Raw genomic sequence first — 12750 nt, forward strand, 5'->3', positions numbered from 1 at the left:
TGATGTATGGGGAAACCACCCCATATTAAAGACCTAGTTGCACTGGGTATACCTTATGTACTTATGCTCACTTACCTGACGGTATAAACCCATGGTGCACCTCTTGCCCACAGGAGGTTGTCTTGCTTCGACACAAACAAAGGTCATAATACCATTTTTGTTGGTTTGGCACGAAGGGGACTCCGACGTTGAGGGATTCCCTTTGTTTTTCTCTTCTTTCTTGTCTTTCTGTAGATGGATAATTCATCAATTTATAGAGGCTTCCCCTCAATCCCTCTGTCCCTATCATAACTGCCCCATTAGGATGTTTCCATTTTGAATTTCCAGAGATTTCTCTCCCACGATTCACGACCTTGATTTTTGGCCATTATCGGTAACGGTCATACGTTACCAACATCGCCCACTTGGCCAACAAATAATCATACTTGCACTTATTCGTATGAAGTATGTCATCTCAATTCTGATACTCCCACTATTCGTGCGATATGCATTCTTCTTTGCTCATATGTTCTTGAGACCCATTAAGCTAACATGCTTGATGAATTTTTTCGCTGGAATTCCTTTTGTCAAAGGATCAGCAATCATATCACTGGTGGGGATATAAGACAATTTCACTTCCCTTTTCTGTACAATATCCCGAATATAGTGATATTGTATTTCTATATGCTTTCTGCAAGAGCTATTCGCTCCATTGTTAATCAAGCTAAGTGTCGCTTGATTATCACAATACATCTCAATTGGTTCATCTACTAAGTTGAGATTCATATCTTGTAAGAATCGTCTTATCTAGACTGCATGAGTAGTAGTCATGCTATAAGCAATATACTCAGCTTCCTGTGTGTATCTTGCAACACACCCCTGTTTCTTGCTGCCCCAAGAAGCAACTGCACCACCAAAGATGAACAGTTGTCTCGAAGTGGACTTTTCAACAATTTTATCCCCTTCAAAGTCTGCATCAGAATAACCAATAACATCAAGCGTATCAGCTTGATAAACCAACTTATGGTGCAAAGTTCCTCTCAAATATTTCATTATCCTCTTAACAACTTCCCAATGTGCTATTCTAGGATTAGCTTGGTATCGACTCACCAAGCTCACAGGATATGCCAAGTCAGGTCTCGTACTCATCATTGCATACATCAAGCTTTCAACTGCTTCAACATACGACACCGTGAGTGGATCTTGTCCCTCTCCAAGACATTGCCTTTTCCCAATCGTTTCCCAAGGATCAACAATGTAGGTGCCGGATTGTAGTTATACATTCCGAATTTCTTGAGTACAGACCGAAAATACCCTTCTTGGTTTGTACTCAGCATTCTAGACTTCCGATCTCGCATAATTTGTATACCAAGAACATAGGAGGCCTCACCCATGTCCTTCATGTCAAACCTTCCACGTAATTCAGACTTGATGTATTCCATCATCTGAATATCTTTTTCGGTGAGCAAAATATCATCCACATATAAGGATAATATTATATATGTGCTCTCACTCTTCAATACATATACACAGTTATCATCTTTATTTGCAATAGATCCCAGTTGATTAACTGTTTCGTGGAACTTGAGATACCATTGTCTAGAAGACTGTTTTAAACCATATATCGATTTTTTAACTTGCATACCCTTTCCTCTTGGCCTTCCTTTTGAAATCCTTCAGGTTGTTGCATGTAAATATCTTCCTCCAACTCTTCGTTGAGGAATGCAGTTTTGACAACCATCTGGTATAACTCCAGGTCAAGATGCGCTACGATGGCCAAGATAATTCTGATCGATGCAAACTTAGCTACTGGAGAATAGGTTTTCTGATAATCAATACCTGCTTTCTGAGAATAACCATTGACAACCAATCGGGCTTTGAACTTATCAATTAACCCATCAACTTTAAGCTTCCTCTTGAATACCTATTTGCATCTGATAGCCTTCATTTTCTTGGGTAAATCACATATTTCCCACACTCCATTCTTTCTCATGGAGTCCATTTCTTCCTTCATGGTTTGTAGCCATAAATCAGATTCCTGCGAGTTCATCGCATCATTGAAATTTATCGGGTCTTTGTGATTATCATCTTCTATATCCACAAATAAACATGAAGGCTCACACAAATATAAATGATAATCATTCATCCATGCAGGAGAAGTTCTCGATCTTTTGTTGCCAATAGCAGGTGTACTAGATGTAATGCCCCAAAATCCCAACTTGAAAAATCCTTTAGATTTTCAGGGTAAAATTTTTTTTTTTTTGAAATACATGACGCAAGGCGGAAAAACATAAGGGAGAAACAAGTAAAAATTATGGGCAGGTTACAGAGTGAACAACAAGATAAAATATTTTATTAGTATTATTTACAAAATGATATAACATTTTCCTTTACAAAAGACAACTGCCAAGATCTTCAATGTTCTAGAGTGTGGGTTCAGCCCTCTGCCGCACATCGAGCTCCATCGCAGCCTCATAAACAAATACTTGTATCTCCATAAAATGAGGTCAGTACTCTTGCGAGCTGGTGAGAAATCAACCACGACCATCCATTTGCAATTACATAACATTCATCACATGATATGCAATCATTATCATAATTAATCAAAGTAGCAGGAAGTGAGCATATATGTGCATCGTGGTGAAACAATTAGATTATCTGAAATAATAAAACAAAGGCAACTACAACAAGTGAGAAGCAGTAAAGAATTACACTAAGAAGTAAATGAAAATGCCAAGCATTAACATACTACGCAGGTATCTCAAACATTTACGCAAATGAGCAAGAAGATACAACTCTAATATCATAACCAAAATAGGCAATAAGATCGATGATCTAGCTACTAGCATGATTATGGAATCAACAATTATTATTCAATGGCATCAACGAGTATTTCAATGAATATATATCCAGAGCAAAACACCTCTAGACTCATATCACAAGAGGTGTGAAAGTACGCGGGACACCACATTGCTGACATAAGTGAGCTCAACTCACGAAGTGGGTAAGTGGGTCTATCGCCCACAACAACTCGCCAAGGAGTTCAACAACCACGAGTCTATGACATGGGTGTTGTAATGTCATCGACACACCTAATACGTAATCAATCACCACCACATGCCATTATTCCATGTTATTTTGCAATTGAGGGTCATCCTATCCACACAACTAGAAGTCATGTGTCGAGAAGTGTGTAAGTGTCAAGTAGCATAAGCATACATTGGGAACATAGTGCCCGATTTACTGAACCATTTCTTTCAATTAACTCCAATTAAGAGCGAAAATATTACGCAAGTAGCTCCCTTATATTCTTTTCATCATAACACTGCATATGACATTAATTTCCTATTAGGTTTTTGCAAGTCACACAACCGCATCCAATGCCAACAAATAGCGCACATAAGTGACATATGTGCAAGTGAACTATTTTCGTGTGTCTAGGAATGATACTAGCTTTTTTACGGCGATATAGCTAAGATATGTCACTGCAAATGTTTTCATGCTATGAGATGCGTAACTTAACCAATAGCCATTGAGGTCACACCATGGGGAAACAACACAATGCCGAGGATGGAGGCCAGCAGCATGCTGCCCCCAACGGCTGCAGCAACTCCACACGAAGAGCTGCACCATGGCCATGCTACGACCGCGAACCAACCACCAAAAGCCCAGGCTGCCAACCGCAACACCGCAGCCGACGGACCCGACATGGTTTGGGAGCGGCACCTCCCAACCCACCAGCGCAGGGTGCTGCTGACACGCGGGTCAAGCAGCCTGCTGGTCTGGACAGAGGTCCAGACCCACGCAGTTGGACCAGGGGGTCCCCAGAAACTCGACAACAAGTTTGGACATTCAGTCCACACTTGCCCGAACCGGCATCCGCAACACACCACCTGAACTGGGCTCGGTTCAGGTGTTGCAACGCCTGGCTTAGGCCTGAGCCCTAGTCTGGACCGAGATGTCCAGACCAGCAAGGGTGGGGGGGTGCCAGACGCACCAAACGAGAGAGAGAGAGGGACAGACGCTGCAGGACAACGTCTGCCATAAGGGCGCCAGCGCCCATGGCCACCCGAGTGCGTGTCTAGCACTCGGTGCTGGCCATGGCACAATAAAGGCCACCCCTCCCCAGTCCGAACACTGGGCTAAGACCGGGGGTGGATAGGGTCCAGTCTGAACCATACTTAGTGCTAGCCCAAACCGTCTTATGAGCAACCCGTGGAAGACAGCAACCTTGTTGTCGTCCCTTCCACCATGAGTAGTGGCTGCAACATGGGCAGACCACACTCATGACAGCACCATCACAACGGAAAAAGAAAAAAAAAGAGAGAAACAATAACCCTCAAAAACACGGCAATGAGAAAACCCAAACGAAAAAGGAAACAACATGCTACTCTCACATGGAGATGATGAACTGAAATCCGCTATGGGGTAACCGAGAACCCCCTTGCACTCCATGGAGGAAGGTGGTTCCGGTGCTCAAAACCACTAACACTCTCATATCCAAAAAGAAAAGATGAAAGTAGGCATGAAAAAGCATTCCTAAATTGTAAAACAAGCATGCATTATCTAATCCACCAAAAAACCCCTTGCATGCCATAGATGCAAGGTGGTTCGGCTTCATGGAAGAGTCACAAGCTTCACCTTTAAAAGAACCATACAAGGGAAAGAAAAATTTTAGATTTACATTCTAATCCACCGAAATCCTTCATGCATATCAAAAAATGCATATTATGGATTCGGTTTCATGCCTTTAGAGAAAGATGATACAAACATCTATATATTTCGAAAGAAAATCAAGGATCTGCAAATGGAAGGTGGAACAAAACCTCACTTTGATGCTTCCAAAAAAATGGAGGATCTTCTCTTGCTTAGGCATGTAGGGTGGAGTCCCACGTGATACCCAACCCTACACACTAGCAAGGTGGAGAGGGTTGAAGGAGGTGTATGGTCGGCTATGGAGAACCCACGGTTTTGGGGGAGAGAGAAGAGAGGATATGGGAGAGAGAGAAGAGAAGAGAAAAATGGTTTTCTCTCTCTTCTCAAAGGTTATATAAGTTAAGGTTGTAATCCAACGGATGTGTTTTAATCTTAAAAATGGATGGCTATAATTCATTCACTTAAGTGTCACACCCTTCTAGGCGGTGGCACTTCCGTAAATAACTCTTTCCTCCCAAAAACATCCCTATAGGCTTCTAGTATTTGAATTTATTTGAAATTTCTTGCCAAAATGCCCCTTACACAGCCCCCACACGCCCCTCTAGGGTTGAAAAACATTCAGAAATGCCCCCACACGCCCCCTAGAGTGAAAATACCATGCATTTTTCATTTTATTTGAAAATAGACCAAAGTTTTTTAAAATATTTCTCTAAATTACTGAAAAAACCCAATTTTTGATATTTCTCTCATCTTGATTAATTCAAAGTGGGTTGAATTTAGCCAATTATAACTAAATTTTCAAAGCACAACCTTAAAATTTTTATCTATCACGAAAATCACTCTCGTTATGACTCACATCCTATCGATATACGCTTTTCAGTAATTCACATGAAATAACAAGTTTTTTTTCTCGTTTGGGACCCAAATTCAGGGATAAACTAAATATATATATTATGAATTTACCTTAAAATTTTTAGAAATTAATTCATCCAGAATCGTACGTATATCACTTCGTACATTTCACTTACGCGATTTCGGACATCGCTCACTATGAATCGAAATTCAAAGCATATTTCAAATTTAGATCTTTCGTAAAAGATCATCTCCAGTATACTCCATACCTCTTGATATACATTCCCCATTAATTCACATAAAAATAATAGGGTTTTTGCATCTTTTGAGTTCTTCGACTCGAGACCTGATTGATCTAATGCGATTCAAATCGAATCTAGGGTTTCGATAAATAGTACATTGGGAATTTGCATTTGTTTCAACACGTATACATATATCTAATTATGTGTGTGACAACCTCGTAAACATACAAAAGTATTTACCTCAGAATCATACATTGAATTTCTCATAAAATTCGTGGGTCTTACACTAGATGATTCCACATTCGTAGGATTTTCATTTTTCATTTCTAGCTGAGGTTCATCCTCAATTTCTGGATCATTTTCAAGAATATCATTGTAATAGTCATCGCCTATTACAAGTAGAGGTTCCTTCTCTTTTTCCAGAGATTCCTCTTCCACAACATTTTCTAGAAATGTTGCATCCTTATACTCAATGATTCCTTTCTCTTTATGAAAAAATCTATATCCATATAATTTCTCACAATATCCTACGAAGTTGCATCTAAGTGTTCTATTATCCAACTTATCTCTGAGTTGGCTTAGAATGAGAACATGGGTTACAGATCCCCACTTCCTGAGTTGACTCAAATGTGGTTTTCTCCCATTCCATAATTCATAAGGTGTACTCATAACAGCTTTAGTGGGTATTCTGTTCAGAACATAATTCACAGTTACCAATGCCTCTCCCCACAAGTTCTTTGAGAGACCAGAGTCTGATAACATGCATCTTACAACATTCATCAGAGTTTTATTCTTTCTTTCTGCCACACCATTTTATTGTGGTGTATAAAGCATTGTCAAATTTCTTTTGATTCCATGTTCTTGACAATATGACTCAAATTCCTTTGAGTTATATTTTCCACCTCTATCGGTTCTCAACACCTTAATATTCCTTCCAAGTTGCCTTTCTATTTTCATCTTGTATCTCTTGAAGCAGTCAAATGCTTCTGACTTAAGAGAGATTAAGTAGACATAGGCAAACCTTGAAAAATCATCTATAAATGTTATGAAATATTCTTTATTGTTGTACATCTTTGTACTTAGAGGGCCACAAATATTCAAATGGACCAACTCTAATAATTCCCATGATCTTTTTCCTTCTGAAAAGGGTTTCTTAGTCATTTTTCCGACTAAACAATGTTCACAAGGTGATAAATCCACCTTAGTCAAACCTGGTATTAAATCCATTTTGACCATTTGTTCCATTTTAGATTTTTTAGGATGACCCAATCTAGAGTGCCATAGATCACATTCTGACAAAGTACACAAGGAATACTTAGAAACCTCAATATTATTATTTTTAGTGTCAATTAGAGGGATACAAAATAAATCATGTTCCGGGATAAACTTTCTCATGTTTAGTACTTTCTTGTCTTTCCCTATTGATACTTTTCTTTTGTAGAACCTAACTTCTAGGCCTCTCTTCATCAATGCTGGCAAAAAAATCAGATTTTTTCTCATTCTAGGTGCATAGAATACATCTTTGAGGACCATGATGTTGTCCCCAAGATCCAATCTATAATCACCAACACCTTCCACATCTAGGTAGGTGTTGTTTCCCATATACACCCTTTGTTCTCCAGCATTAACCTTCTTCATCGACACCAACCCCTTTTTCATTTTTGCTACGTGCCGAGTAGCCCCCGAATCAATCCACCATTCATTAGAGTCGGCTAATGGAGCATTGCATTCAGTCACTCCAATGAATTCTCTCTTCCTAGTTCCTCCAGCATTTTGTGGTTTATTCCTCCCTCTATTTTATTGCTTGTTAGGACAATTGGCTTTGAAGTGACCATATTTTTCATAGTTGTAATAGGCACCTTGGAGAACCTTCTTGCCTCTTGATTGGAATCTTCCTTTGAATTGTGGCTTCTTGGTTTCAAGTGGATAATTATGAGGCATGGGAATCCGGTGTGCATGGTTGGCCTCTTCCAGGTTCACCTCTAGTTCTCTTCTCCTGGCTAGTATGTTCTGCTCAATTGCTAACCTAGTTGGCAGGTCTGTGACACTTAGAACAGAACCACTCATTCTCAATGTTGTGGCTGCCATATCAAGTGAGGTTGGCAAACTATTCAATATAGTTGTCACCTGCATTTTCTCAGGAATCTCAGTTTCAACTGTTTCCAGCTTTTTAGCCATGATGATCATTTTATTGACATGCTCAACAATGCTATCACCTTCATGCATCTTACATGTATTGTACCGATGCAATAGAAGTTGAGTATTCACTACAGTCTTGGTGTCATACTTCTCCTTGATAGCTTTCCATAGTTCATTGGAGGTTTTGTACGTCTCGAAAAATTTTATCAAATTGTCCTTCATGAACATGAGCATAAAACTCTTGGCTTTCCTGTCATCCGTGATCCATTGATCCCATTTTTTCTTTTCCAAATTCGTAGATTTATCATTAATTTCTTGTTCAATGGTATCGATGACATGTTCTACATTGTCATGGATAAGGCCAAATCTGACTTTTCGGTGCTACATATCATAGTTGGTTCCATTCAGTTTGTCCAATTTAGCCAGTTCAGACACAATGAACTTACTAGCCATTAGAACTAGGATTTTTCTGAAAATAATATCATTTAATTTTATAAACATCATACTTATCAAGGACATAATCATATTTAACAACATTAAAAAATATTCATACTTAACATAGAATTTGGAATTTGAGAACATGCATATTAATTTGAAACTAATATATTTGCAATTTAAGATTATGCATGTTATGAATAATATATATATATATACATATATATGAATAATATATATATATGAGTTAAATAGCATGCATGTAATAATATATGTTTAATATTTTATCTAACTTTATCTAATTTTGAAGGCATACTTTATTAAAAATAATACAAACTAACATTCTATATTATTTTATAATTTATTATAGCATTATATATTTAAATAAATGAAAAACGTACCTTGAAACCGCAGTTCGCAAAAAGCTTGAATTGACTGGGTTGCGCAGGCCCGGTGCCAAACGGCTTAGGCGAAAAAAAAAGCAAACCTTGAAAAGTGAAAAATATGTTTCTGGAAATTTTCGAAAACAGGTTTATAAAATCTGTGTTCTGCGCTTTCTGGAATCTGCAAAAGCGGTGGGTTTATATGACCTCTTTGCTTGTATCACCGACAACTATGTTTGTCGTTGTTTTTGGCGAGGTGGATGAAGCCTCAACCCTCTGCGATCCTTCCTTCGACAATCTGGACAAACCCCCAACCTTGATTGGGGATATCTCCTCCAACGAGCCAGACATAACCCTAACTCCGATCATCGATGCCTCCTCTGGTAAGTCGAATGAAATCCTGATGCACTCCACCATAACCGAACTGAGGAAAGAGGAGACGACGAAACGGCTAGCGTTTCTACAGGGTCATCGACGATGGCGACAATCGTGTCACAGACAATCCGACGAGAAGGAAGAAGATGCGGAAGCTGAGAAATGACGTTGGCGTCTTGCCAGAAAAACAGAGAGGGTTATCGACGGTCGTCGGTTACAGCAAAGAGGAAACGAGGGGGAAGGCCTTAGTCTGTGAAGACCGACGACTGGGGTCATTGATGGCTGGCGATGGTCGTCGGTGGTGAAGCAACTCTGGCGAAGGGAAGGCAGCGGGTGGAGGCTGCCGGCACGCGAGGTCAGACGGGAGGCAGTCGCAGTGTCGGTCTATATAAGGGGGGGATGAAAGAGGGGACAAAAGGTGAGCTCAGGGTAGCAGACAGGGTGACGACGAGAGAGGTAGAGGAGGGTCGGCAGCGTCAGGTGATCGGCGTCGGGGCCACAGGGCGTCGTCAATGGCTTGCTCAAAGGGGTTTCCCTTTTCAGCTAGAGGGAGTGGTGCGGGGATGGGATGAAGGGCTTTTCCAGATGTCTGATCTTTTGTTGCAGACAGCCTAAATAGGGCAATGGTGAAATCGGCTGGATGGAAGGCGCTTTGAGCAAAGGCGGTCCGACGAAACCAAAATGAAGCAACAACGAGATCTTGTGGGAGAGCGGTGAGGATCGGTGAGAGCTCTGATACCAGTGTTGGTTTTGCACGAAGGGGACTCCGATGTTGAGGGATTCCCTTTGTTTTTCTCTTCTTTCTTGTCTTTCTGTAGATGGATAATCTCTCAATTTATAGAGGCTTACCCTCAATCCCTCTGTCCCTATCGTAACTGCCCCATTAGGATGTTTTCGTTTTGAATTTTTGGAGATTTCTCTCCCACGATTCACGGCCTTGATTTTTGGCCTTTATCGGTAACAGTCATACGTTACCAACACTTTCCCTTTCTTATATGCAAGGGGATGATGTTTGCAAGAATGAAACCCTGACCACATGTCTAGCAGTGAAGACCCCCTCCACTTCACCAAACCCCTTGTGGTTTAAATAAGCATGCCTTTCACTTAACCGCTTTCAAAAGCACAAGAATTGAGTTGGATTTAGGCATTGTTTGGAAGCCGAAGATTAGTGCAAAAATGGAAAGATAAGAGGTGAGATGTAGATTATCTAAACTCCTGCTCAGTGTTGTTAGTATCGATGTGTATCGACTTGAATCGGCCGATAAGTATCATATCACCAAACTATCGATACAATACTGATCCTAAATCAGCTATTTTTTAATAAATATAAAAAATAGCTTAAAATTAATTTTTAATATTATATTAATAGCTTTAACACCTGTAATATTCTGATTGACACATAATATTTTTTAATTATTTTTTGGCCAATTCATAACGATTCACTTAAGAATCGGTATAGGCCGATTCTACTGACAACATTGTTTGAGATTCTGTATTTGGGATATGGGAGTGGAGATGACCTCCCATCTTTCGTTTTCAACTATGTCCTCAAAATGATGTATTTGACAAATCCACTTTCATCTCATCTCCATCTCCTGCTCCCAAACAAGCCTTCATGCATTCTGCTATGTTGTGGTAAAAAACTAAAGGGTAATTCTCATTTTAATGAGCATCAAGCTTTTAGACTTAATTAATATATCTACTAATTCTTTTTATGGACAATGACTAAGATGGTATTCATTATTGGCTCAATGTGATAACTGCTCACAAATTAAAAAATATGACAAACATGTTTAACTTACTTTTTTATTAACAATTTTGCTCTTTTGACTCCTGAAAAATTAAGCACCTTATAAGTCCAAATCATAGTATCTGGTTTTTCTAGTCAACTTACATGGCGGCTAAATGTGAACTCCAAGTAATACCCCTGAGGTGTTCAAGGAGTAAGACCTCAACATGTTCTTAGTCTACAATTGTAATCTCTATCTTGTTGGCTCTTTATCAATGAGATGAGTGAGCATCATCTCATCACTTAGAATCTTCGATGTAAGTCTTTTCATTTTAAGAGTTAATTTATAATCTTTTTTTTTCAAAAATAAAAAATATAGCGTTTAAGTTTTTTTCAGGTGATAACTTAGACAAGTGGTTTAACCATGACCTAGTTTTTTCAAGCAACAAAAGGAAAAAATCATCAATAAAAAAATATCAATTGTCCAGATTTGTTATATTTTCTAATTCACAGTCAAATCTTATTATTGTTCAAAGCTAGGGATGGCATTGGACCCGGGGACAATGGGGCCCCACCTGGCCCTGTTTGGATCGGAGATGAAGGGCATGAAACGGGGATGGAGGTGGGGATGAAGATTAAAATCTATCCTTATGCAGGGATGGAGGCAGGGATGGACTTACGCTTTCCCCCACCCCGCCCCGTCCCGTCCCCATCACAATCCCCGCCTTGCCCCGCCCCGCCCTATCCCCAATCCCCAATCCTTCAAGGGATGACTATAGACAGAGGGAAAATGGGGTCCCGCCTCGCCCCCGTTTGGACCGGGGATGGATGATTTGAAACGGGGATGGAGGCGGGGGTGGAGGTTAAAATCCATCCCCGTGCGGGGATGGAGGTTTGGATTTTGAGAGGGAAGACGTTTCCGTTCCCGATCATCACCATGGCTCAAGAGAGAAGAAGATGCAAGAAAGAAAGGATTGGAGAAAGTTCACTGATAGCCTGACACAGAAAGGAACCCTTAGACATTAAAAAAGCTCTAATGACAACTTTAGTTGTCCTCAAAGGAAGGCAAGAAGGTGTCGCCAATGAAATGGTCTAGAAACAATAAAATGGGTTGACAAATAAATGGCTAGTGCTGCCCCAGCGATCGATGATGATCAACAATGGTGACCAATTGGTATTCTTAAAGATAGAAGAATAAATTTATATTGAGAATATAGGAAAATTTATAAGTACATTTTTATGAGAGTTAAAATGGTTATTTTTAACACTATAATCAACATTAACCCAATTATTAAGCTAACGGTGATAGAGAAATGAGGTATTTACTAAAAGATAAAAAAGTTTGAGCTTTCTGAAAAATGTGAAAACCTATGGTGGGTTCATTAATTCTGCTGCAAAGTTTGGGGAATATTTGATAATTACCCAAAAGTGATCTCTGTCAAGGTTTACCCATGCGGACTCTGCCACAAGAAGCAAGTTAGAGGAGTGGTTGAAAGTTGAAAACTAGGGTTCAATCAGGGAAAAAAACAGGGGGCAAAGTTTGGGAGTTGTTGAAAACTAAGGCTCAGCCAAAAAAAAAAACCCATAATTTATGGAACCAATTCTTGGTCAAACATACAAAAACCATGACGTTGGTGATGATGCCTAGGGGTGTCAACGGGGCTGAACCTGACCCGAACCAAACCCTATGGGATCCGGGTATGATTATAAATAAGAAGACCCGATTAAGACTAGGAGATTAATACATGGACCCGGGTATAGTTTGTAAAATTTTATACCAGAACCGGACTGGACCCGACCTGAGTTTTGTTTAAGACCTACAATTTTTAAATGTAAAAATGATAAAAAATATGGTTTTACCGGGTTTGGCTTATGCAATTCTTATAGTGTCGGTGTACATTTTTTCTATAGTGGTCCCTATTAGACCTGAATTCAGACCCAATATAATACCCGAAAATCT

The 12750-nt window shown here is 39.7% G+C and overlaps 1 pseudogene; it reads right to left on the reverse strand.

Annotated features, from left to right (window-relative positions):
• Positions 1-786: 786 nt before the first annotated feature.
• On the reverse strand, positions 787-1128 carry LOC149846676 (secreted RxLR effector protein 161 pseudogene; annotated as a pseudogene).
• Positions 1129-12750: the final 11622 nt, after the last annotated feature.

This window comes from Nuphar pumila, chromosome 2 (genome assembly GCF_984573655.1).
Source record: "Nuphar pumila chromosome 2, dmNupPumi1.hap1.1, whole genome shotgun sequence".
Lineage (NCBI taxonomy): Eukaryota > Viridiplantae > Streptophyta > Magnoliopsida > Nymphaeales > Nymphaeaceae > Nuphar > Nuphar pumila.